This window comes from Manacus candei, unplaced genomic scaffold (genome assembly GCF_025592945.1).
Source record: "Manacus candei isolate 608988 ecotype Guabito, Panama unplaced genomic scaffold, ASM2559294v1 h1tg000056l, whole genome shotgun sequence".
Taxonomy (NCBI): domain Eukaryota; kingdom Metazoa; phylum Chordata; class Aves; order Passeriformes; family Pipridae; genus Manacus; species Manacus candei.
In genome coordinates, this window is record NW_026138104.1 from 721,159 (window position 1) to 748,151 (window position 26,993).

Below are 26,993 nucleotides of genomic sequence, written 5' to 3' on the forward strand. Positions count from 1 at the left end.
GTATAAGGAGGCAGGGCATTTTGTTTTAATCTGATGTACTGCTCAGAGGTCTGCAAAACACAACACTCCCTGCCCTTACAAGTAAGTGGCTGCAGCTCAGCTGTACAGAGTGCTTTGCATTCTCATTGTTTTAAGGTACCCCAGCTAAGTACAAAACCAATTCTGCTTATATGATGGAAACATAAATCTCACTGAAGTTGATGTTGGGCTTGATGAACACTTTTCTCCACAATGTCAAAAGAGGACTATTGCTGGCACTGACCTATATTAGAAGTAAAATGGATAATTTCAAAATAATAATCAACCTGAATGACTTTTCTGATATGATAATTTCTAGCAGTCAGCATGAACTTTTAAACTTTACCTGGTGAATTTACTGAATGTCAGAAAAATGGGTATAGTAAATGTCAACATTTTCAGGAATTGGAACTGAAGAACTTGCCACTTTCAAACTATGACTAATGTAAGAAATTTTCCAAATCATAGAAATACAAAAACCCAATAGAAACATCAAAGAAATGGAAATGATCCTTCATACCTGATTATTTTATGATGCTTTGGGTTTTTGTACTTCTCAACTTGGCATCAGGAGTCATCTCCAAAGGCCCCTCTTCAGTGGTATAGCTAGCTTTACGGGTCAGTAGTTTACATGTTGTATATTGCTACAGGACATTGCAAGAGTTATTATGTAGGTTTATAACTGTTTCTGTGTTTGCTAAATTAATTGAGGACTATGATTTACAGTTTGTCAAACTCTGAACCTGTAAAGGTAATGTGTGAAACAGTGGCAGTTGAAAAAAAAAATATACCCAGCTCTGTACCAGAGTCCCACACATGTAAAGGAAACCTATTGGGGAAAATGTATGAACATGCTAGCTTTCAGCTGTTTTTCACCAGAGAATTAAAAAGTATTTTTTTCAAGATGATCTACAGGTATTTTTTTCAAAAGAGTAAGGTGGTCCTTAGTTTAACATAGGTTGAGAAATGCTGCCATAAACTCTACAACATAGCTTCTTAGGTTAAGTGGAAAGGATCTTAGAGTTTGAAGACTTAGAAGTAACAGAACTGTAGAATCACAGAATGGTTGGAGTTGGAAGGGACCTTAAAGATCATCTAGTTACAATCTTCGTTCCATGGGCAGGGACACCTTCCATTAGATCAGGTTCCTCAGAGCATCATCCAACCTGGCCTTGAAAGCTTCCAGGGATGGGGCAGCTACAGCTTCTCTGGGAACCTTGTTCCAGTGCCTCACACCCCCTTAAGACAGCTACACACTAAAAATATTATACACAGTTTTTATTGCAAAAAATTGCAAACAGATTCTTTTTATTCTCTTTAGAAAACAATTAAGTGCATTGTTTCTGTTACATTTTCTTGTTTTCTGCATCTCCTTCCATCACCACTGATCAACAGTCCACAGTACCTCCCACTGCTTCTGGTGGCTGGGGATGCCTCCTCCTCTGATGCAGAGCTCCTTCTTGTTGGCAGCTGAGTTCTGAGTGGGAGCGAGCTGTTACAACTGAAATTACATGGCATGTGGAGCCTGATTGGAGCTCTGGAGGTGGCAAAAGTTCCTGGAAAGCATGTCTAGCTGGAGAATGTTGTTTAAAGTTCTACCAATGCTTTCCAAATTGGTGTCCACAGAGTACTGTGTGGCATTCTCATGGTACAAGCTGCCCTTGTTTCCAGCCGCTTAGTCACATTAAGGTCAGCTAAATATATATCAGTTTCCTGGTATTAGTCCTTTTCATCTGAGCAACTGATATGCAGTAAAATGGGATTCTGAGGAAGGACAGAACTGGGTTTTGATATTGAAAACAGAATTGTAATGTGTATCTTAGATCTCAAAAATGAAGGAAAATGAGGTCTGTGAAGTCCTGAAGGGGAAGATAGTTCCTATTTCAGATCACACAGGGAAAGGAAAGATATGTGCAGATTCTCTTTTTGTTAAAATTTGTTCAAGGAAAAGGTAATAATTATTGTAGCTTAATAACCTGAAATCGGAAGTGCCTGTTTAATTTGTGTGTAGAAGGAAAGGCCTCATCCAACCTCCAAGAAATTGCTGTTGTGGCTGCACTGGGGGAAGGGTAATGCTTCACCTACTCTGCTTTGAGTATGTCAAGACATCTGCTTCTGTACCACCATGTTACTGCACGTAGTTCTTGATGATGCAGTGTGGCAGTTTGAGCCACATTAGAAATCCAAAATCCAATTTCCAGGCTTCCCCCCACCCCTTCCCACAGTTTATCCTAACACCGGAGAGAAACTTTCAGGCTTCTATAGGGGGAAGGGGAAGTATATACATTTATTTACACAAATAAATACTATACAAACTAAAGGCAACTATATATATATAGTATTACATTTCTATCAGTCTTTTAAGCCCCTCCCTTTAACTTTAGTCCAGGAGAAGCCTTTCAAGGCTACTGGGTAATGCAGTTTCTCTTGTGGGAGTGTTCTGGGCCCCTGAACACTCCCTACCAACCTCAAGCTGTTTGTGGAAGTTTTTTTCTCCTCACGAAGTTCAGGAAGATAGCTTTGAGTCCTTTCAAATCGGTCTGCTGTGTGATCTCCCTTTCTCAGTCTCATATCTCAGTTTGTAGGCTGCTGCAGTGTAGCTTATCAACGTACACATCCTGGAATGTTGATTCTTCCTCTGGGTTTTCTGCTGTCCTGCATTTAAATCACGGCAGAGACATCCTCTGGGCCTCTCTCTTTGGTTTGCCTCCAATTTCGCCTGGGATTCTTCTCCTGAGCACCGAGCTGATTTGTTATCATCCTATCCACTTGGCTCTGCTTCAAATGCTGAGCCTTAAAATCCACCCCCACCAGTCTCAATGCCATGGGGGGGGGGAAAGCCCCCTAGCCTTGGCCACAGGCAGCTCGGTCTAGTTCTACCCTGTCCCAAGCGTCCCGCAGCTGCAAGGGGGGGAAGAGGGCCTGGCCTCCTCCCTCTTACCTCAGGTGCTGTGAATTTTTTCCTTCACAGCACACACTCCAAATGCTGCCTCTTAACTCTGGCCCAGGCAGGGTTGGGGGGACCACAGGGCTCACCTCCCCCCTGGAGGGGGGCAAGAAGGAGCCCAGCCACCCCCTGGCCTTCTCCACCTACACGCAGCAGACACCAACAGCAGAACCGCCAACAGGTTCCAGTGCTGTGTATATGTGATTTTTCAGCAGAAGTGAACAACATGGGTGGTGATCGGCTCTCCAGGGAACACTGCCCTGGCACACAATCGCCTCTGAGCCCCCGAACTCTCAGGGGGGGCCAATTTCAAACTATGACATGCAGTCACTGCAGCTATAAGAGCCAGACTGGTTCCTGATCAGAAGGGAAGTTCTGGTGTATTTCTGGCATCTGTTTGGGGTATTGTGTTGTAATTGAGTCTTAATTAATAACAAGTCGTTCACATTAAAACTTCAATTAGAAACAATATAGGCATTACTACATCTCTTTGCAATTGTATTCAAATGATACATAGCTGTACAAAAAATAATCTTTTAGTTTCATGTAAGTAAAACTGGCAGAAATTATAATTAGCCTCTTGAAGTCAGCTTTTCTGAAATCTGTCAAAGTTTGGACCTTCCTGCTTATGTACAAGGAGCTAAATTTCCTTAAATTTTTTTAACTATTAAGTCTTGAACCCTAGAGATTCTTTGCTGGCCAAGAGTGCAAACCTGTTCAGGTCTTGCCCCAAATCATCCTGACCAGGTATTCTGCTGCAACTCAAAAACAACTGTCTTTCTTTTGATTTAGAAAATACTACATTATTCAGAAATGATGTGCGTGAACAGGTTGCCTTCCGTATGACCAATTGGTCCCTAATTTGAGTGTCTGTCTGTGTAACACACTGCCTGCCTGTGTGTTGCATTTGTATGAATAGTTCCTTTTCATTTTGTGGACTCCTAATCTCTCTGTTATATTTTATTGACTCCTGTCTTTCCCTTCCAGTCTGTTTTCCCTTTATTCTTTCATCTGTTAGTTCCATCGTAAAGCACATTTTATTGCATCCATACTGCATGCTGCTTTTCTGGTATAAATCATTACAACCACACAATATTTGTTGGTTGCTGCAGTCGAATTACAGAATAAATTCACATTGACTTCTTAGGATCAGTTTTAATAAAATAACAAAAATATACTTAGAATGTTCAGTGGCTTTTTTGTAAGCTGTGCCCTCACACTTACAAGGACGTAACTCTAATGATAACTGTTAGCACCAAAAAAAAAATCTTGAAGACTAGTTTTGTTGTGGTGACTGTTTCTGCATCTGGATTTTGAGTGAACTCTTTTCTTGATATGTTACTACAAAGTTATTAATTAATATGTTTCTGTACTACTTAAATGTTACATCCTCTGCCTTGAAAAATATGATTGTGTTACTGATGCAAGGTAACATAATTATGTTACCTTCACAATGGTGATGGAAGTTTGACTATATCCTACCTCACAGTCAGTACAATTAGAATGAAAACATTTGATCTTTTCCTTAACTTCCTTTTGATTGTGTATCAAAACAGTCTTAAATACAATTTACTGACAATTTGTTGAATTAGTATTATGGAATAGAATAATTAAGGGACAAGTAGTTTAGGATTTCAGATCAGGAGTATGTAAACATATTTAATGTTGAGATATAATATTGGCTGTTCATCTAAAGGCTATATAGAAAAAATTACTATGGGATTTTTGCTCAGTATTGATGACAGAGAGGAGTAATGGTGTAGTCTAAGCATTTCTATATACAACTGTCTGAGGAGGTAATCATCATATTTAGGATTACAGTTATACTTCCTGCCATCTTGATGGAATTCTTCATTTTCAGTTGGATAATACGAACAATTTTTCCTTCTCAGCAAACTCTGCAGGCTAAATTTATTTTGACACTTCTCTGTAGTAGCATTTGCATTCAGGTTGTACTGAATGTTTGATTACAAACAAAATTTTTGAAACAACATTAGCAAAATGTGGCAATAGTTTCCTAAAATCCCATTATAGGATGAAAAGTGTATAAGGAGAATATAATACACGGGAAGGCAAAAGTAACAGATGCAGAATATCTAATGCAGCCTGATTTTAAGAAGATCCTCTAGAGAATGGGTTACAAAATATTTGACACTTTGTACTGACTGTAATATTGTTGGACTATCAAGAGGTCCTATGGCTCATATTTCTCTTATGACTGTTACTAGTGTAAAGCTTGTGTCCCTCATCACCATCCTGGCTTTTATTAAGAATTATATATGTTGTTCTGACAAGAGTACTAGAAGAGTCTGCAGGCGTTGTGAAATATTTGCATTGTACATAGGGGTATCGGTGAAATGAACATATCTTAGTGATAAAGAGTACAACATGCTGGATTTACCATGGCGAAAGATTTTTCTTTCCATCTTTTTTTATGTGTGGGTCATGGACAGCACAGACAAAAAGGCTTCTGTGTGGGTTCATGCTCTTGTCCTTGTAAAATAACAGAGAAAAAAATGATCAATTTAGTATGTCGTAGAATCCAAAAAATTTTTTCATTAATCACAAGCTAAATGTGTGGAGTTTTTTAATTTGTCTTCCTTATGACCTTTGGGTGCTTACATGGACATAAGTGAATATACTGGATGTCAGCATATCTGATTGGGATTAAGAGAAACATGGTTTAGATTGTCTTCTTGACTTCCTTTATCACTTTACACAAATAATTTCATTACATTAAGCCTGTCGGTTATTTCTGGTGGTGAAAGGAGACTTGTGACCATGTACTCAATAGACTGTTGGAAGTTCTGTGAGTAAAATTTGATCACTTTTGTCAATTCTTATGCCTTCTTGTCTGTCCTCCTAATGATCTGTGCATCATGTGGGAAAACGATGCAACAGCTTCTGTACTAGTTACAGGCAATATAATTCAATATTGATGTTGATATTATTGAAAGAGAAAAACCCCTTAGGCTGAAGACATGAACCATATAATTGACTTTTCTGAACTGTCATAGATACAAAAGAAATCATAATTTTAGACAATGTACAGTGTCATAGAATCAGTAATTTTTAGATGTCTTAATTTCCTTTTTTGGTTTCATCAGAGGAGTAAGAAAAATGGGGTCATAAAATTGTTCGACAGAAACATCAGTTTCTGTAGTGACAAATTTTGTCACTTTAGGATATAACCAGAAGTTTATAGGGAAGAAAAAGTTCAAAAGTATCCCAAATAAGAAATGTCAACATTAGGCAAAACATTTTGATATTCCCAAATAAGATTTTTCAGTTATTTGCTGAATTATATTAATTTACTCATAGACAAAAATGTGGATAGGGGAATGTAGACTTAGTTCACATAAGACTGCAGCAGCTCAGAATCAGACAAATAATATGTCATCTCAGTTTAACAGCAGAAATAATATGACAATTCTTTTCCCCCACAAACACACAAAATTATTTAGCTTTTCCTAATAGAATCATGATGTTTCCCAATGGAAAATGAAAACATTTCAATGAAGTGATGATTTTCTCTTGAATCTGAAGACAGATTCAAGACCTGTTGTCATTCTAGCGTGCATCTAGTCTTTTGTGGGTAACTACCCTGAGATGGCAAAAAAATCCTGAAAGATTGAAATTAAAGCTTCTAGTCAACATACTGTACTTAAACAAACCTCTCATTTGGCTCATCCTCGTTAGTAATTGACCCAGATCATTAGTAACTGTCACGGATTATACATACCACACTCCAGGGGCTTTCTGGTACAATGAAAAGATTGCTTACTTGAGTGGTATTTATACAGTTCTGACAAATAAGTAATTCAGAGTTTTTAAGGCTTTGTAAGAGTGGATATATCTCAGGCTGCATTCCCAATTGCCTTAATATCATCATACTTCAAAACTGTTGGAGCAGCCTCTGTCACACTCTTGACCTCAACCAATTTAGAGTTCTCCCAAGGATCGCTGGGTGCAATTTGGGAGCTAGCATGGGCCTGGCACGTACACAATAGGCAGCTGGGACGTGGATACCCTGTTTTCAAAGAGAAGAGAGCTGAACAGTATATGTGGGGGTTATTGCATGCCTTAGTGCCAGGGAACTGTTTTGAACATGTTTGGATTAATAGTATAAATGTAATCTCGGTGTCCTGAATGAGCTGCATTTTGTATTGTACAGTTTAAATAATAATTTTCTATTTCTATAAACTGTACTTTAGAAAAGGAAAATTGTAGTATTGTTTTACAGTGTGTACGTATAAATTCATCATTTTAAGTGCATCTTGCTAATATTGATCTGAACTCAGTCTTAAGCACCCCGTGAAATACAGCAGTCTACGATTCTAAATAAAGCGCTGCACTGATATATTTTTTCGTGACCTTAGGAAAGGCAGATTTTTCCATGCTGGAATAAATCATACCCTGGAATCCTACACAGAAGACCACTGCCTTTAGTGGAAGTCTGCTTCACTGCTAAGGCAACAAGAATGAGGATCCACTTCTCCATATCCATATAGATACCTGCCTTCAGGGAAAATGAGGCCATGGTGAGACAGAGAGGTCTGCCTGCCACTTATGGTTTCTCTTGTTTTATATTCTCAGTAGGAATGACCTCTGCACACCAGAGATCTGGGAACTAATGTTTTGTCCCTAAATAAAAAATGTTTCTCTGCAACTATTTATGCTAAATAAAATTTCAGTCAGATGCACTGGATCGCCTGATACAGCAGTGGTGGATGAGGGCTCCCAAGAGCTGAAGCCCTACAAGCTCCAGGGCTTCCCATTTTTCTGCTACAGAGATGAGAGGCTTGACAGGTTCCATCTCCATGGGCTGGAGCCTGAAAGCTGTGGCAATCAGGGATTTTTGGCCAGCTGCTGATAAATGGGTTTCCAGGGTGTAGTTGCAGGGGCAGGATTGGAGAAGCAGGGCTATGAGCTGGGGAGACAGGGCGGCTGTGCGGGGGTTGCAGGGCTGGGGTGCCCTGGCAGCTGCTGGAGAAACTGGGGCGGGTGATTAGCAAGTGTGAAAGTACCAAGAATGTTGATTTCACTGAGCAGCTGCTGGGTGCAGTGAGGTTATTTCCTGGAGGAAGTTTCACGTGCTGGGATTGTAAGACTGAAATAGTCTCTCAGTTTCCAGTTCATGGGAAATTAAAAAAAGTATTCTTTATATGATTCGGAGTAAAACCAAATAACCCTCCCTGTTTCCCTCCAAAACTTCTTCACAAATCAGAAATGCTACTGTTCAGCCAGCTTCACTCAACAGTCTTCTGGGAGAATGCACTTTATTCATGCTTGTACTGAGATCCAATTTTGCAGGCCAGTGCAAGGTTGAAAAAAGTGAATCTGATTGTAGACAACTTATCCATTGTAATACTGACCTTATAAATCACCTAGTAGATTCTACATTTGATCAGTTCTTTCATCTTTACGTATGATATTAAAACTCAGCTCAGAAGCTAATGCAGAAGTGCTGATCAGAATTCATCCTGATGCTTTTCAGAAAACCAAATTAACATTTGGATTAAAGATCCTGATACCTTTTCCCTGAATGTTTGGAATATTAAAACACAACCCACACTGTAGATGTTAAATGTCAGTACTCAGAATAATATCTAAATCACACAAAACCTAAGCAAAGGGGACATCTAGATAATGCAGTCTGGATTTCATTTTGTGACAGAAAGCACAATAATGTTTGTTTAGGGAGAAACTGCAGGTGTGGAACAAGCTTCCTCAACCTATATGGCATCTAAGAGGGACCCTCTTCAGAATTCCTTAAATGCTTTTCTGACAAGACTGCTTGTAGAGCTCACCCTGTGCCAGGTGGCAATTTTTACAGATTGCTACTCAGATATCACTTTTAAACTTGTGTTTATACTCGTGTCCTTCAGTGTTTCATTGGTTTTGATGCCTTGTTGGATAAGAAAACAGTCATTCCCTTCCATAGGGATTTACCTGGTATTCATCAGTGTGGCATAGATACTTGGGACAACGGATTTCTTTTTTTTTTTTATGGGAAGATGTGTCACCATCTGCTGAGTTTGCGTTCTTGTTTAGAGAGTCATTACAGTCCTTTGTAGTGGATTTTGCATCTGGTTCCTGAGGTCTCAGCTCAGTCCCATATCACAGCCAGGACAGCATTGTCACGTCCTGCAAGACAAACAGCTCTGGGCAAGTGGCACCTACTGGTTACAGTGGACCACACAACTGTATGTTAGTGTGGAGAAGCCAGCCATCACAGTCACTTTCAGGAACTGGATGGTAAATAAAGTTCATCTGAGTGAATCTTCAGCTGCAGTGAGATAGTTGGGACATCTCAGCATACAGAGGAAAGGTGAACTCTGGTGTCCTCAGTGCTGCAGTTCACTCTGCCTGTACTCTTTAGGGACATGGCTGGAGGCAGGGGAGCTGTGGTTGATGTAGGCACCCCAGACAGAACTTACCCATGGTTTTCCTAGATCCCAGAGTACTTATTGAGCAGCAACCCTTTGTGCAAGTGTCTCTGGCTTCAGGCAGATGATGCTATTCAGGCAGAAGATGATGCTACTAATATAAGATGGAAAACTAGTAAAATCTGGCTTGAAGTTGTTACTATAGCCAGCCTGCGGTCCTTGGCAATCTGTTTTATTTGGGGATAGTCACTAATCTGTTAGGAAAAAGAACATAAAACTGAACCCTTTTCTTCCACAACAAAGAGACAAAAGATTTTTCTGTGTATGCATCACTTGGTACACGAAGGCAATCAATCAGCACCATCCAGAGGGATACAATAAAGGATTCTCATACATCTTCAGAGAATGGGATGAAGTTATGCATCTCCAAAAAGTACAGTAACATCACAAAACTGAGACCTTTATGGACTCATCTTTGCAGTTTTCTGGATTATATTTTTATGTGATATCTGGTTGTTTTCATCAAAGAATATACGAATGTGTCTTTAAATATGCTACTGGGTTAGAGACTGTAACATCATCAGAAAATTATTACCTTAGCAGTACTTGCACAGCCATCTACTACTGTGCGATATAGGAGTGTTTCTATAGAAATGAACAGCAATAACTGTTTTTCTGAAAACAGTGGGGAAATACTTGGCTACATAATGAACAACAGGAATAATATTCATTTTTCATAGAAGCTTCTAGAAGATGCTTATTTTACACAAAATACTGACAGTTCAGGAAATCAGACTTTTCCAGTTTCAGTATTCAGCATGATAGGGAGACATCTTTCTTTCCCAATTTTGTTTTCAAGTTCACTATTGAAATAATTGCTTAGTCCATCTTTTCCTAAAGTTGCTTGACATACCTCTTCGAAATATCAGTGAAAACCCTGTTTCTCTCCCTGCAAAATCCTATAAAAGGTGACATCTCTTAAGACTTTGAAACTCAAATCAAAGTTGTGTTCAGACATCAGGGGTCATTCTTAGTCTACTGAACCTCAGCTCTGACCAGACTGAGGCTTCATGGCTGATTCAACAACCACTGATGCCAGTGGAGAAAAGTCCATCCAAATTCTTACATAGCAGCTTCATGACATCAGAAGATGACAGGTGCTATAACTCATGTGCAGATTTAATACAACAGCTGCTTCAAAAATGAAGATGTACTAGTATCTAATAAATGGCCTTTTAAAGTTGTTTTCAAGTTGGAATAAGTGCACCTACTTTTGTTTAGGAGCTTTTTCATCAAAAATACTTGTCAAATTGCTTTAAAAAGCAATATGGAATTATCTCAGGAAAATGATTCTAAAATGTGTTCATTTTTGACAGACTTGCTTCTTGATAAATAAGTCTATAAAGAAGAGGATCTTGAAAGGCCAACACCTTGATTTAAAAAAATAGAAAAGAAAAAGCCACAAAATATTTAATTGCAACACAAAACTGAAGTTTTTAAAATTATTTGTTGGGAAAAAATAGCTTTTGTCCATTTGCTCTAGGAAAAACAAATAGCACTATTTAATAATGGGAAGCAATCCATTAAAAAAAGACAAAACCACTGAATGAGTGTGACTTTGAATCCCTTCCTAGACCATCAAAAACAGTCAACTTCTTAATTTTTTTTGTGAGAGGTCATCAAGAAATCGCAAGAGAAAGATTAAGAGGAATGGTTATTATGGAGAAAACTGAATTGCATCTGCATAGCACACCCTCAGTCGTTTTGGTGGAGAACACTTCAGGATTGTACTGCCCACATACTTCCAACTTGAGTTTCTGCATTTATTTTGCTAGTAAAATACTGCATTCATAGAAAGACATAAAACTCTTGGGATAACTCCATGTACACATTACTCAGAAATTCTGCTGTAGTTCTTAGCAAAATGTATTTTTAGGGTTATAGCTCTGGAGCGTTTGTAATTGCAGTCCTAAGAGTGGCTCAAAGGCTGGTGCTGGTTATAACTTCTAAGCCTTAAGGGCAGATCCTTCAATGTTTATTGAGGAAAATTGCTCATTGGTTTCAATGGGAATTTAGCCTCATCAGTAAGCACTGCAAAGTCAGGCCCCTAGAGAGTGCCACTTCATAAATCAATTATAATTAATTCATCAAAGAAAAAAATGCTAATTCTGATTCAGTTTAGAACACCCAATCTCATCTCAAATCATTAGTTACCTAATCATGTAGGAAATTAAAATATTGTTAGAATTAATCGTGTGTGACTCAGCAGACCAAAAGACCTTCAGCTAACAGATCCAGTTAAAACTTTCCATTGATGCAACATGCTAAACAAATACGACTGGGGATTTTGTTAGTTCAGAGCATTGTTTGTGCATAAGCTGTTGTGAGGTAAGTCTAATGTGAGATTATTCATAATGCATGATGAAGATAAAGCATTTCTGATAAAGAATGTGGTTATCTGAGGAAAGCAAATGCTACTTGAGATTAAATTTCCACTTGGGAGCTGTGATGACAGCGGTATCTGTCATACCAGTGCCCTTATAAAAGTGATGGAGAAACTGCCTCTGCTTTGCAAATGAACTTTCTTTATTTTTTTTAGAAGGTACTAGATGATGTTTAGCACAGGAGCTATATTAATCCCATAGTGGGAGCCAGTCTTACTGCTTTGGACCTGGTCATAGTGCTTTGGAACTACAAAGCAGTGGTTGGTGCAGCCATGCTCAGATAGGAACCTGTTGTACTGCTTGTCCTTAAAAAGCTTTGGCCCCTTTCCAGAAAAACTAGACAAAGGCGGTGATTTCTGGTCCTATCTCTACACATGGCAAGATGTCAAACATGTGGGACCTTGTGTCTACTTTTCTTTTTTTTTTCCTTTGCAATAATTCTCCATGAGCTTTCAGAAAGTCAGAATCAACCTGTTTATAAAACACACCACAGCTGTGTAAATAAAATATCTTCCTCTATCAATTATATAGGCATCAGAACAAAAGTAGTGCTGCTGAATTCCAGGTATACTACTGCTGAATCTCTGTTTGCAGCATAACTGTAAACAAGAAAATAAAATGTCTGACGGGCAATGGGGAAGAAGCTTTGGAATGGTAATTTTTGCTTTTCCTGTCTCTTCCTGTTTCAAGTATGCAGCCATTCTACTGCACTGGGAATGATTCTTGTCTCTAAGGTATTGCATGCCTTTAGAATGAATTCAGGAGGTAATGCTTCGATTACATTTTGAGATTCATATCTCGCTGAAGAGAATAGGATTTCTTCTTTATTTTTATACTGATGCTGAATTGAATAGTTCTCTGTAAAAGAGAAGCAAGATGGTGACATCATGCCTAAACCCCAAATTTACTGCACAGTAGTTTGTATATTCAAACGTAATGAGAAAGAAATGTGCTTCAAATTTGCAATTATTAAAACTGCTGCACTCATGGGTTGCTTTGTTTTCTTTTACTGCTCATGAAATGACAGCACTATGGTTACAGTTACATTGACTACACATAATTAATTTTCTAGGGCAAATAAGATAATAAAACCTCCCTATGAGCGTATGCTTTCTTAATTAATTAAATTGCTTTGACTATTTGGCTTTAGTTTCTTTGGTGTCAGTAAAAACAGAACCTCAGAAAGTGTCCATGCGATACAGTTGCTGTGTATTTCTGTATGCCCATTATTAAATGGGGTTTATGGATAATATCAGAGGCCCCTGATATTTTTCTTTTGAAAATCAAGTGTAGCAAACAGTAATGAACTATGTGCCAGGAAGCATCCCATTCTTCAGTATTACTGCCTGTGCTTAGAAAGTTAGATAAATCCCTCCTGATGTCTTGAAAGTATGTTTAATAGATACTTCACACCGTATCTAAATTATTAGTTATGCCTTACATTTTACCAAAGAGGCCTCATTTCAGATCTTCATGGTAAAGAATTGCTTGCTTTCCATGAGAAGTAGTGTAATTCTGAATATGAAACATCCCTGCTCAGAAGACACATCAACAGCTTCTGTTATATATACAAATAGCAGGGACATGAGACAAACGCTCTCAGTAGGGCTTTCTATCCCAAAACACTTCCTAGAAAACAGTTTGTATATTATTATATTATTTCCAATATTATTATATTCAGAGACAAGCTTCCCAGGAATCTCAGGCCATTTTCAAAATCTTTTCCAACTCAAAAATTCTTATCTGTATCAAAGGCAGGAGGCACAATACTTAGAATCAAATCTCTTTCCCCTGGCATGAGAATGGACGTATAGATCACTGGATCTTTATTCTACTTCTGAACAGTACTGATTTGACTCTAAAGCCTTTTCTTCCAAAACTACCTGAGCTACTTGGAAAGCAGAACTTGGGATGAACAGACTGTCCTAGTTTTCTTTTGGAGATAGTACTACTGTCTTCTTATGTGTAAAATAAACTGCTCTTGTAAATGTTGGATCATTGTACCACAGGGGGAACAGGACATATTCCTTCTCCTGTTGTGCCTTACAGGATATTTGGCAACTGGGAAGCCAAATAACCAGATGATCTACTTCCAGGGTGCTGCTATTTTGCCAGTTTCTCTGGAAGAAAGAGGAGCATGACCTGCCTTTCCCTCACTGCTGAGGAGAGCAACAACTTGATTTCCTTTGTGCTTCCTTTTCAGTTTCTGAATGTATGGTTCTGAGACTGTACTTTTCATTGTACCCTTTTTCCCTTTCATTTTAATGTATGGTAGTTTAAGAAAAAGTAGTTTTGAAATAATGAAAGTTGACAAATTTTAAGCATGTGACTGACTGGATGGCAAATGCAGGCCAAATTGTAGACTTAAGACAATAACCAAGAAATCAACAATCCAATTTATCACCATACCTGGGAAATATCAGTCAGCTAAAGTATCTTTCTGACAGCTGTGGTAGCCTTCTTAGCAGAATTTAATCCCTGTCCAGAACTATGATCTTTGTCCTACAATTGGTGAAGTCACTGAGAGTTTTCTCATTGCTTTCAGGAATTGAGTGGTCCCATTATTCCTGAAGAAATACTGGCTGTAATCTGAAAGCTACTCAAGTCAGAGAAAAGATTCCTGCTGTCATCAGTGGGCTTCAATCAGGTTTGACCAGTTCCAGCATAAAGCCAAATAACAACTTTCAGGTATGTCAGGAAACTGCTTAAACACATAAAAACTCATTTGAGAATTGTTAAAACACCCATGCTTTGGTGAGCTTTTGTTGTTGATCAGTTCAGATTGCAAGCTAGCTGTTTAGTTTAAAAGGACACTTAAGGTTTTCCTGAATTAATTACGGGCTCTTAAAGTCGCTGAAACAAGTAATTTGTCTATCATGACTTTAGTAAAAAGTAGTGATTTCACCCTCAAAAGCTGCATGCTTGGAAAAAAGAAAGATTGATTCTCTGCCACAACTTGTTTTTAGCAAGATTTATCATGAAACTTGAATTCATCTGAGAAGTTGTGTTACACTCCAGTAAATGCTCTGGGCTGCCTTGTGTGAGCAAATACTATTTGTCTGAGTAATGGCTGCAGAGACGGAGCCATCTGGCAACAACTGACTTCTTTGTGCTTTCTGCTGTTTCAGTTGCCTTACTGTGGTAGCTAAATGAGATGTTATGACTAGGGAAACACCAACACTATTAGTTTTAGAGGTCAAGTTCTGAACACACTTTTCTGACAAATCTCCTGGTACTGTCTGTGGGAATGTTATTTATGTCAGGATTAAGGTCCATATTTGACTGTTAATTTCATGGTTGTGTTGCACAGCCTGATAATAGGGAAGCTCATAAAAATAAAGATGCACTTAGCTCTGTGACCAAAGTCTGTAATGCATGTAAAATTGTTTTTTCTTTTTATAATTACAACTGGTATTTCAGTGTTCTCTGGCAGCCCTCATTTTCCTCCATCCACACCCGCTTTATTTCTTCCTGATGCTAACACAAACATTAATTTGATCACTTTCCAACACATTTGTAGAAGAGATCTCCCACAATTTAAAGCTGGCCCTGACAGGATTGCTGAAACTAGACAACTGATATATAACTGCGTTGACTTTGATTCTGGTTTATGTATGCAGAGAATACAGGTGTAGATCTGTGTTTTCTTTATGCCTAAACAAACAGCTAAGTATAATATCTTTTTAATGTGTTATGAAGAACAGCAGTTACAGCTGGTTTTCGTACCAGCTATGTTTTGTAGCTATAGGAATTATTAACCTCAGTGAAAAGCCCCCATTTTTTAATCTTTACTATCCCTCCATTTTCTGCAGCAACAGACCTGTCAGTTCTTATACTGCTATTTGTGTCTGTCTTAGCAAGGAATTTGGTACAACAGGAGTAAATCAGTAGATCAAAGAAGCAGTTGGTGCTATGTTTGTCACATATTCATTACACGCATTTGGGGATTTTGCTCCAGCCTAGGGGTTATTCTGGTCCCTTGATCAAAACAGAGGACCCCTCTGTTCCTACACGTGGTCACCAAGACTGGCTGCAAGCAGGGAACAGCACGATAGAGAGCTGGCTTTATGCAGTGGGAGTGAGAAGAGAAGGCTTCTAGAGAGAAATTGCTCCCTCATGTTGATTTTTTTTGTTTGCACTGAATGGAAAGTGGACTAGAGCCTTTTCTAAGAGCCCCTGGGGTAGCAGATGAGGCCTGAGCACAGGAGAAATGTCTCAACAGGTGCTAGCTCTGATTCCACTCCTACCCCTGACTGCCTGTCCACACTGAGGAACAACTGAGCTCATGTGCTATAGGGACTCTGCAGTGCTCTGGGCTGACTTTCCATGGCCACCACGCAAACAGCTATCTGATATTCCTGCCAGTGCGCAAATTTTCCTCCATCCCCGTACCCTTGGGTGCTGGTTCAGGGCCCCATCAGGCTGTATGGCATGTCAGCAAAAGTGGCAGAGAATGGCTTTCCCCTTCCTCCTGCAGAACCCACCACCCATTCCTGATCCCTCATCTGCAGGCTACCCACCAAAATCAGGAATGAAAGCAGTTGTGTACTTGACACCCTTCCCACAAGCTCGTGTTACCCCCATGCTGTAGTGACTGCAGGATATGCACCACAGGGTAGGAAGTTTGAGAACAGAAATGCAGCAGCACTGCTCCCCCTCTGCACTGCTCACAGTAGTTTTCATTGCATGAGGTGTGAAGGGGTAGAGAGAGGAGGAAATTTGTCACTTTACCAGAGCTCTTACATAACTTGTATACCATGGCAAAGAAGAACTTGCCTGTTCATTTCATTGGACAGGCAGGGATGAGATTCATATGGTTACTGTGTACATTTACACAGTCCTTGTTCCAGGCTATAAAGCACCATGCTGAAGGAAAGGAAGGTGCTGTGAAGCACAAGCCTCTCTATGGGATTCTAGTGGGATTGTGTTATGGCATGCTGCATGCACAGTCACTGGCACACAGATCAGCACTTGTACAGGCTGGGACTAGGAGGGAAGCTTCTGATGTAGCTGTCTGTCACATGGAGGAGTTCCCCCACAGCTCATAACCACAGACATTTTTAAAAGCACAACAGCCTTTGCAACATACACCATCTCCTCTCAATAATGACCCAAGTGTCAGATACAAAATGTTATTCCTATTCCACTATAAAAGCCTGCATGGAAAGAGTACACTGACCTGAACTGGACTCTGGAGCACTGACACAGAGATTTGCTTTTCAAAAGCACTAGAAACAAGCCACAGTACTCCAGTTTCTGCTTTTTGTAGTGATCTTCTGTGGGATGCATGCACAGGCTCTCAGAGTGGCTGGGGAGCGTGCTTCAGATGCACTGTCATGTGTCCCAGAGCACAGATGGACAATTGGGCGACATAAGCAAAAATAGTTCTCACCAGAAGATCTGTTCAAGCTCTACAGAATATGAATACGCCTGCCATGCTGCCCCAAAAGGATGATTGTTGCCCTTGCACTCCAAGAATGATTTTCATCCTTTCAAATTTAAGGTTGTCTGGCTTTTCAGTCCTCTTCATGCATCAATCATAATGCAAGCCTCTGAGACTGCCAGTGCTAGCCTGCTGCTGAAGAAACATTCAGCCCTTTCATGGCACAGGATAATTTGTACCTGGCTGGATCTTCTGGAATTTTTCGACTCACTGTACCAAGACAGATGAAGACTAATAGAAGAAGATGGGCAGACAACAACTGACATAGGGAAGTTAAATAAAGATTCCAAGCTAGAATGAGAGAAGATGAAGGAGGAAGGAGTGCTGGAAATTCAAAGAGTCAGGGGCTGACAGTTGATAAATATGGCAGCAGATACTTAGCATTTGATTCATTTTATAGCATGCAAAGGACCTCAGGTTGTAACAGAAACACTTGTTGGTGTAAGAACTTTTTGATGTTCATGCATGTGAGGTAGAACTTTGTGACAGCGGAGCCCACTTTGGATTGGCTCTTTAGATCCTTTTCAGGGGCAGGCATGCCTTTCACTTATATTTCAGAGAACAACTACTGGTATAGTTTTCTCCTAACTGTGGAAACCAAGAAGCTCTGCCAATAAAACTGACATGAACTAAGTGGAAATATTGAAGTCATCTGATTCAGAACTGTTCTGCTCTGAACCAAAATACTAATGCAATTTGGGCCAGTGAGTCCCTAAATTGCCTTTCCATGCTGTTGGAGTGGATCTCTGAAGGAGAAATGGAAAAAAAAGGGGAAAGAGGAACAGAGTCTTCAATGTATTTTTCCCATTTGTCTAGCCTCCCAATATCCCTGTCTGCTCTTCTTGACACACTAGCTATTCTTCTCCTTCTCTCTTCTGTTTCTTCTTCTTTTTTATCTTTGTCTTTTGGAGCAACAAGCCCATTCTGGAAGTTTTTACTATTTTTCATTCCCTCTTCAATGCCTGTCTCTTCTTCTTCATGATGTTATTCAGCCATTCTCATCTGGTATTCTTTGCTGAACCTTCTTCCTCCCTTCATCCTGTCCTCAGGTCTTGCCTGAATTCCATCATGATTTCCAGCTGCCTCTCTGCCACTCAGGCACTTTTTCCCTGTGGGTTCTCTCAGGCAACACTTCATACATAAATAGCTCCTATCAAGTACCCACTTGATGGTAAAGTACATCCTGCAGCTTCTGCATTCAACCATCTGCAATTATTTGGTCTCATCTGCTGTTACCTTAACTGACATTATATTTTCTTCCCTGTCTCTGTCTTTTAAAGAAAAGAACATTAGTCAAAGACATTTCTTTACTGCCCTCTGTTTAATGGGTTCCTATGTTCAATATCTGTTTACTGCTGTAAGCATTTTGTGTAGAACAGCCTGGCTCCCTCACTTAGACCCAACAATTAACTGCTTGCTTGCTGTGTTCAAACAGTGTGATTTTTTTTTTTTTATATTTTACCTGTAAGGCCGTGTTTCTGCTTGCAACACACCAGAGTGCTCTGCAAACTATATCCACAGCATGTACCCTGCAATCTGCAGCTGAACAAGCTGTGCAGATGGTTCTTTTTTCACCACAGACAAGTCCAGTGCAGGCTCTCCTGATGACGCTTTCACATCTGATGTATTTCTTGGATGCTTGTGTGGTTGTAATTGGTTGTAATACTTGTAGAATGAGCTATCTCATTGCAAAGTTGTGGAGAAGCTATTTTGTGTTCTTAGTCTTGCTTCTTTTCTCATAGGTAAATAATAGATCATAGAATCAGCAGGGTTGGAAAGGACCTCTGAGATCATCAAGTCCAACCCTTGATCCAACACTGCCATGGTTACTAGACCATGGCACTAAGTGCCCCATCCAGTCTCATCTTAAAAACGTCCAGGGAGGGAGAATCCACCACTTGCCTGGGCAGCCCATTCCAATGCCTGATTACCCTCTCTGTAAAGAATTTCTTCCTAATATCTAACCTAAACCTCCCCTGGCAGAGCTTAAGACCATGCCCTCTTGTCTAGTAACATCGCAGTAAAGAAAGTGACAACTTTGCACACAGTTCTGTTCACATGATCAACAGTGGATTTTTTCATGTTGAATTCAGCAATGAAAAACTTTAAAAAATATTTTTATTGTGTAGATGTCATGATGTCTGTCAGATGCACATTTGGAAAAACCTTGGTTTTTTATTCTCCAGATGTTGTTTCTAAGTGACACAAATTGTCTGCATGAATACATGTTCTAACATTAGCAAGTTTTGTTACCTTAAAAAATAAGCCAGAATTACCAAGAACACATTCGTAAGTTCTTTCAAACCACCTTTTAAGTATTTAAGTTTCATAAATTAGGTTAGTGGTTTAAAATTCATGTTTCGTGATATGGGAATGCAACTAATTTTCTTCAGGAAAATGAGAAAATTAAGTCTTCTCTTCTGAGACTTCCTTAGTTATAACATGGGTATGATGATATTCACCCTTTGATAATGCATATAATTTATTTCAACATAATTGTGACAGCTGAGATATCCAAACTGACAATTCACAATGCATCAACTTAATTAGCACTTGCAGTCCTCTTTGTGAAATTGAACAGTTCAGCTGAGTCTTGGAACAATAAGGTGATTCTAATTCAAAGTGCATGACCCAAAAGAAAACAAAAGAATGCTGAATTATTCCAGTAAAGCCCATAAAAATATATTGTAAAACTTTAGTTATAAGGGAATCATGAGTCATAGAACCACAGAATCACAGCTTCATTGAGGTTGGAGATATGAGAAGGTCTCCAGTCCAATGTCTTTAAACTTAAAGCAATATCAGCTAGGAGTGCAAACCAGGTTGCTTGTGGCTTTCTTTGGTTGACTCTCGAAAATCTGCAAGTATGGAGACTGTACAATCTCTCTGGGAAACATGCTTCAATGGGAGACTGTCCTTGTGGTATAAAAGTTCTTTTCTTATATGCTCTTAGAAACTCTGATGTTCATGTTCATTGTCTCTTGTCCTTCTACCCTCTTGGTGGCTCTCTGCTGAACTCACTTTCTCCTATTAACACCTCTTTTTTTTTGTGGAGAATCTGAAACTGTATGCAGTATTCCAGATATGATCTAAGTGCCAAGCAGAGAGTGATAATCACTTCCCTGAATCTTCTGTCTGTGCTTAGTACACCCCACAATACTGTTGTCCATCTTGGCTGCCAGAACACGCTGCTGGCTCATGTACGAGTTGCTGTCTGTCAAGCCTCCCAGGTGCAGGACTTTGCATAGATTATCATAAAATTTCTTAATGTTCCTGTGGCAGCCTGTTCCTCCAACCTGTCTAGGTCCCTCTGCATGACACACCTGCCCTTGAGCCTGTTCTTCCCAATTTGGTATCATTTGCAAGTTTCATGGGAGTGCATTCCATCACCTCCTCCAGGTCACTGAGCAAGATGTTGAACAGGACAGGTCCTGGTACAGAGCCATGCAATACTGTAGTTGTTGCAGGTCTCTAGGTAGTGTGTGAGCCATTAGCTGGCAACCTCTGAGCCTGACCATCCAAGCAATTTTTTGCCCGTCTAGCTGGCCTCTCATCCAGGCTAAAAAGTTCTGTCTCGGTTACTAGACACAGTGTGGAAAAGCTTGGTTATGAAAAGTAGCACTTAAAAATAATGTCATAGGATGAGCAATCCTTCTTGTTGCTCTGCCTCAGGGGTAGGTTCAGTCAGCAGGCTTGAATGTGAGAATGTGGAGACAGACACTGATTCCCAGTAGGCATATGCAGTTGGGATACTTTCTTTAGGTGTAGAGCCAAGTTCATTCTTTTTTCCCACTCCCTTAGTCAAGAACTGATCATGGCTAATACCCTTTAAAATATTTATAATTCCTCTATTTATGTATTATTACTGCATTGCAGGGCATCTGGGCTTTTTACATGACCTTTTCTTGTAAGGGTTTGTGGTTGTGGTATTGCCATAGTCTCATATCACTCATTTGGGGTTGTGATAACAGTAAAGGTACTCTCCGAGTTTGATGTTGAGGCTGGATTTCTGTGCAGAGAACACAAGAATCAAAAGTGAATGTTCATGCCTACAATTTGGGCACAATAAAACCAAGTCCTGGATTTTAGTTTGTGCATATTTTCTGTTTTACTCTTTTGGGCAATCTATACAAATTAGAATTGTATGGAATGTAGAAATGTAGGATTACCTAGGATTTTGGAATAGCCAAGTAGGTGGCATCACTACCAAAGATTGCACACAGTGGCATATTCCTGTAGGAAGAATACAGACTATGCCAGTCCAAAACAGTCTGCAAGCTAAGAAAGTAGAGGAGGGGGGGGGAGGAAATTGAACATTTTTTTCCTCTCTCTCTTCCCCCATAAAACTACATAGTTATTCCTGCACTGCCTACTGAAAATTGCCTTGGGCCCAAAGTATCCCCTGTGATCTGCACCAAGACAGTCTCAGCAATAGTGTTATTTAATGTGGATCAAAATCACCGCTGGACACATTTAAACAGATAAGAGGAAGGATGGTTGCAAACCAGTACTTGCACCATACCTTGATGCTATTTTAATTGCAAATACAGATACAGCCATAGTGGATTCTGATGGAGGAATCGATAATTTTTGAGGCTTAGACCTAAGACAGTCACCAAGTTGCTCAGGCACATCAGGAATTTGATAGTCAACAGCAGGCACAGGCCAACAGTTTTAGGTGTGTGGGTACTTGTAAAGCACATAAGACTGTGAAGTTTAGGTAATTCTTGGAAATGCATTTTTTTAGGTCAGTAATTGTGCCAAAAAAAAAAAGTACCTAAATTCCAACTGAATCCTTATTTGGTTATCTAAATCTTCTCCTGGCACTTCCCTTATTGTCCAGTTCTTTTTCCCCAGTATGAGTAGCAGTAGAGACAGAGAGAGGGTGCTTGTAGATAACAACAGAGTTAAAATACGAGGAAGTTTTCCAGCTCACTAGGATGAACTTTGGATAAGAACCCTGTTCATGGTTTACTTTCCCTAACTGCTTCAGTGTTTTGTGGTAGTGTATCTTTATGAACTTGAGCATGGAAATGCATTTACAGGTCTCAGCAAATGACAGATATATTTCTAAATTGCCACTTTTCACTGATGAAACAGATGACAAGACTCTTTGTATACAACAACCCTTAATGGGTAAAGGATGATTAGATAAGGAGAGCATTTGGACTAACCAAACAGGACTCTAGAAACCATGAAATATGACAGGTGTTCACTATCAAGCGTTGGAATAAGCTGCCCAGAGTGGAATCGCCATCCCTGGAAGTGTTCAGAAGGTTTGGGGATGTGCTTTAATGGTGAACACAGTGGTGCTGGGTTAACGGTTGGACTCGATCATCTTAGAGCTCCTTTCCAACCTTAATGATTCTATGATTTTATCTTTGTAAATGTATCATGTTTGTTTATTATTTGATATTTAATTTTACAACTGTGTGGCTTTCTATCAGAGTTATAGGTTAAAAATATACATAATGCAAAGGATGTGCACAGTGGCTAAAATAAAATTATGTGAAGATTGATGAAAGCTATGAAGTGCTGAATCTTAAGCCAAAACAAAAGGTGATTTTTTGTGCTTCCAAAGCCAAACATTTTATCATTGCAAAATTCCATAAAATGTTGCCAGTAAAGATAATGCTTACAGAACCTTAGGACAGCAGATTATCTTTCTGTATTTCAATCTTCCTAAATGTTGTTAGATTAAATAATTGGTAATAATTGTTACAGCTTCTGTTTTTGTAGATGCAGCTGGCAATTTAATGTTGCTGAAATTAATGATTTTTTAGCAGTAAACATTCTATTATTCATCTGGTTTATTTTAGCCTAGATACTGTGCATAACCTCTGGGCTTCTAAAGCATCCATGTAACTGAAGAACTCGGTAACTTTTAGCCACCTCTGAAGACAGAAGATTATTTCCCATTTATTTTAGAATTGTGTAAGACTTTGTGGTTTAATCCTTATCAGTCCATTTGAGTCCTTTGCTTGATCAGTCACCTTCATCATTGTAGGTATTTCACCACGAGAACAGGATTCAAATGCTTTCAACTCTTAGGAACTGGCACAAAATCCCTGAGTATCATGACACACTTGTGTCACTGGCAATTTAAAAAACAAAATTCAGATACTTTAAAGAGGCAGCTGTGTAAATTAGGAATAAACCTGCCACGTGTGTATGTACTAGTTTATCCTAAGTATAACAGTTAGTTAATTGCATTCAGTTTAGTGATTTTGAGAGGTGGAAACTTGATATTCTGGTAGACGTAATATTGTTTATTAAACTGCTACTGCTGCTGAGGGACAATCTCACAGTCTGTTTTATTCATCTATCATTTATCAAAGGACAACAAAGATACACAAAAGGTGATGTCATCACTGTGCATTCAGCCATCACAAAGATGCTCTACTACAGTTACCAGCATAATATGGAACAGAAAGAAAATGTACACCACCACCTGTAGGCTGACCACCTGCTCCTGAGAGGGACTTGCACAGCAGTGCTGTCTCCTCCTTCCAGCAGTGAGATAGAGCTGACCATGATGCTAATAAGGGAAACCAGAGACGTGTCAATTGTCTGTTCCACCTGTCCCAATGGACCTGTGCTTTTATGGGACCTTCCATAACCATAGTGATACATACACATTCTCTTACTATTTACCTTTCTCTCAGTAAACTTTTAGAGCTGATGCTTCAAATTTCTGGTTTCATTTCTTCATAGGGGTGGTCAATGTTATCCCAATACACTATTGTAAGGATATCTCCTTCCACTCTCAGACCCTTTGTACAGCAGAGTGAATATGTCAGTAATTCTGTAAGATATTTTCTAATGCAGTTGCTTATTCTTCTCCTAGTGCTTTTGTCTCATATCAGGTTTTGGGATCTGCTTTTCATTAAGCAAGCAGTGTCCTAAATTTTAAGATAAGTGTATGCTGGTGTCTCATCCCCTTGTGCACTAAGCAGTCAATTGCCACATAAAGGCACCTTTCATGTGATATCTGAACTGCTTACAAAAGAACTGAAAATATGCAGCGTGTGAAACTGAATTTAAAACTACAGTGAAAGGAGGAGTCATGAACAGAACAACACTGAATGTCCAGGGAATGCAGGAGCAGAGTTAGCCTTTTCTTTTGGCTCCTTTCCTTGTCAGAATAGAAAATGCTGATGGAGAAGGGTTGTTGTGTTTCCTATTAACTTCACTCCCATTGCCTAGGTGTAATTCTGCATCTGGTTATAATACTTCAATGACTTCTGCTATCATATCTTAGTGAAGGGACACAGGTGGCAGTTTGTTCTTTAGGAAGATGATTCGATTGGTATTGTAAACAAAAGGCCAAAAGCAAATTGTTTTCAGCTGTCAGCCACAATGGTTGCAATTATGTGAAGTGTTCCTCTGACATGCAGTTACAAGGCAATAGCATGGCTAAACAGAATCAGCAGAGAGGTTTGCATTCACCAGCATTGTGAGTGGGGCTTTGGCACCATTTTTGCTTATCAGGTTTTGCCTAAAGTATAAAATTACATGGTAGATGTGAAACCTGAAATGGTAAGCTGTGCTCCCGTCCTGCCTGTCATTCAAATCCATTACCCCGAAGAAGGTAGTGTAAGACCTAAACAGATGAAGTAGCCACCTTTTGTAAAGAAGCTTAGGTGGTTTCAAGTCTTCTGTTTGGAGAGGAGAAAGCTGTGGGGATGTGCTCAAGGTTTACAAAATCAGGACGGGTTTACAAAATGGAGATAAATGCATGCCAGACTTATTCAAGAAATCCCACAAGGTTGGAAAGAGGGAGCTGTACTTTAAAACAGATAAAATCAAGTAGTGAACCAATGGAAGTTTACTGTTACCACAAGAGTCTGCGAAGAGCAGAGACTATTGACAGGTTTTCAAAAAGAGATTGGACAAATTAATGGACAACAAGCTGATAGACACTATAGGGAATAGGCAGACAGGGATGAGAAGATCTACTCTAAACTGCCCTACTCCAATAACTATGGACACTGGATGGAAGGGAGAAAGAAATAAAGAATAGACCACATAGCTGAGCTAGATGGACTATCATTGTGAGGTCATAGGCTGTCTCTTGTGGTCTAATGTCTGCTTCCAGGTTTTTGCCCAGGTCATGGCACCTGTTAGTGATGAACTTCCCTATGCAGCCACAGATACCTCTTAGTCTGTCACCAACTTACTTCTCAGATAATAAGTCATCATCTCTTCTGTCATGTGCAAATACCCCTGTCTTCCTATTGCTGCAGAATGGTAAATGATTTTCTCTAAAGACACTAGGGTACCTATTTGAGTGCTTTCTAAATGTGCAGCTGGACTGCTTTTTCTGATGTGCAACCGGATCTCCCCTGTGGAATGCTACACAGATTGTCTCTTTTCCTATCACTCATGGACGATAGAAAAACTAACCTTTTTTGTGTATTTCAAAATGCTGATGAATATTTCCTTTCCTATATTTAAACATCTTTTACCACATCTCATGAGACAGCTTTCATTCAGATTTTATGTTACTCTCCTCTGAACATTAATTTGTCTCCATCTCTATTAAAAAAATGATTTCAAAAAGTGTTCAAAGGGGGACATCATACTCCATGCATAACCTCACAAACTGGTGAGGAGAAAGTTTGAAATTAAGAAAGTGAGATAATATCAGGCTCTGGAGAGAGCGCCACAATGTTGATATGTCTCACCTTGTTGACAGGAAACCATTCGTACCAAATCCCTGAGTCTTATTTTAGAACTGGGTCTGCATCCATCATACAGTGCTGTCACCTAGACCATGTTTTCCATTTTTTTGTGTGAGAATGTTGTGGGTGACTGTGCTAGAAAAATCATGTTCAAATCACATCAAAGGCTAGATAACCTGGCATGAAATTAGTCTGGCTTGATATAATTTCTTCATGACATACAAGGATTGTTTCTCATTGGTGTATTATTTACTAGGTAGTTGTAAATTGTTTGTCCTTTATCGCACTCCAGTATTGTTTTGGATACTGAAGTTAGGCTGAGTTGTTTAATTTCTCCAGTGTAATCTCATTTCCTTTTTTTATATCTGGGTCTTCCATCATCGTCAAGGGCATCAACCCTGCCTCTGTATCCCTCCGGAAGTTCAGCCTCCTCAGGCTCACAGTCTCTTTTCCTTCACTTTTATGGCTCCTCTGGCCTGCACTGTGCTAACAGTCTCATGACAGTCACATATCTCAGGCATTTTCAATTATTCATCCTCTCTTTCTACTTCTAAATAACCCTGGTGTATCTCACTAAGCACCAACCACTTGTTAAGTGTTAAGGGAAAACCCTTTCTTTCTCTTTCCTGGAGCATTTCACATCACTGGGAGTAGCCCCTGGTGAATAATCACTTTGCTCTTTCCCTACAAATCCACTTTTTCTGTGCTATTTATTGACCTCAGCAGTGGTCAGGCTATTGAGACCATTGACTGTTACACTGGAGACCTTCCTTTTACTCCGTGGTCCCTCTGTATTGACCCATTTCTCTTGTCACAGACTTGAGTTTACTTGTATGGATGTATTTTCCTCTGCATGTTTTTCCTTTGCTAAACACAAGGTCTGTGACCAGGTCTCCTGGATATTGTCACAGCACACGTAATGGTTAATGACAGAGTAGCAGCTGAGGAATCAGTTTACAAGGTAAAAACGAATATGATGGTGGTAAATTTCTTAGTATATTAACTCATATAGTTTCATAGTAAAAGAAAAAACAAAACACAAATAAAATGTGAATTCCAAATGGAAGA

The 26,993-nt window shown here is 39.4% G+C and overlaps 1 protein-coding gene across 1 annotated transcript in view; it reads left to right on the forward strand.

Moving 5' to 3' along the window:
• Positions 1 to 26,993, forward strand: part of CALCR (calcitonin receptor) — a 160,100-nt gene that overhangs the window by 21,774 nt on the left and 111,333 nt on the right. The window contains exon 2 of the mRNA XM_051802185.1: positions 14,344 to 14,486. The gene's annotated coding sequence lies outside the window, so the exon portion shown is untranslated. The remainder of the gene's footprint in view (positions 1 to 14,343; positions 14,487 to 26,993) is intronic.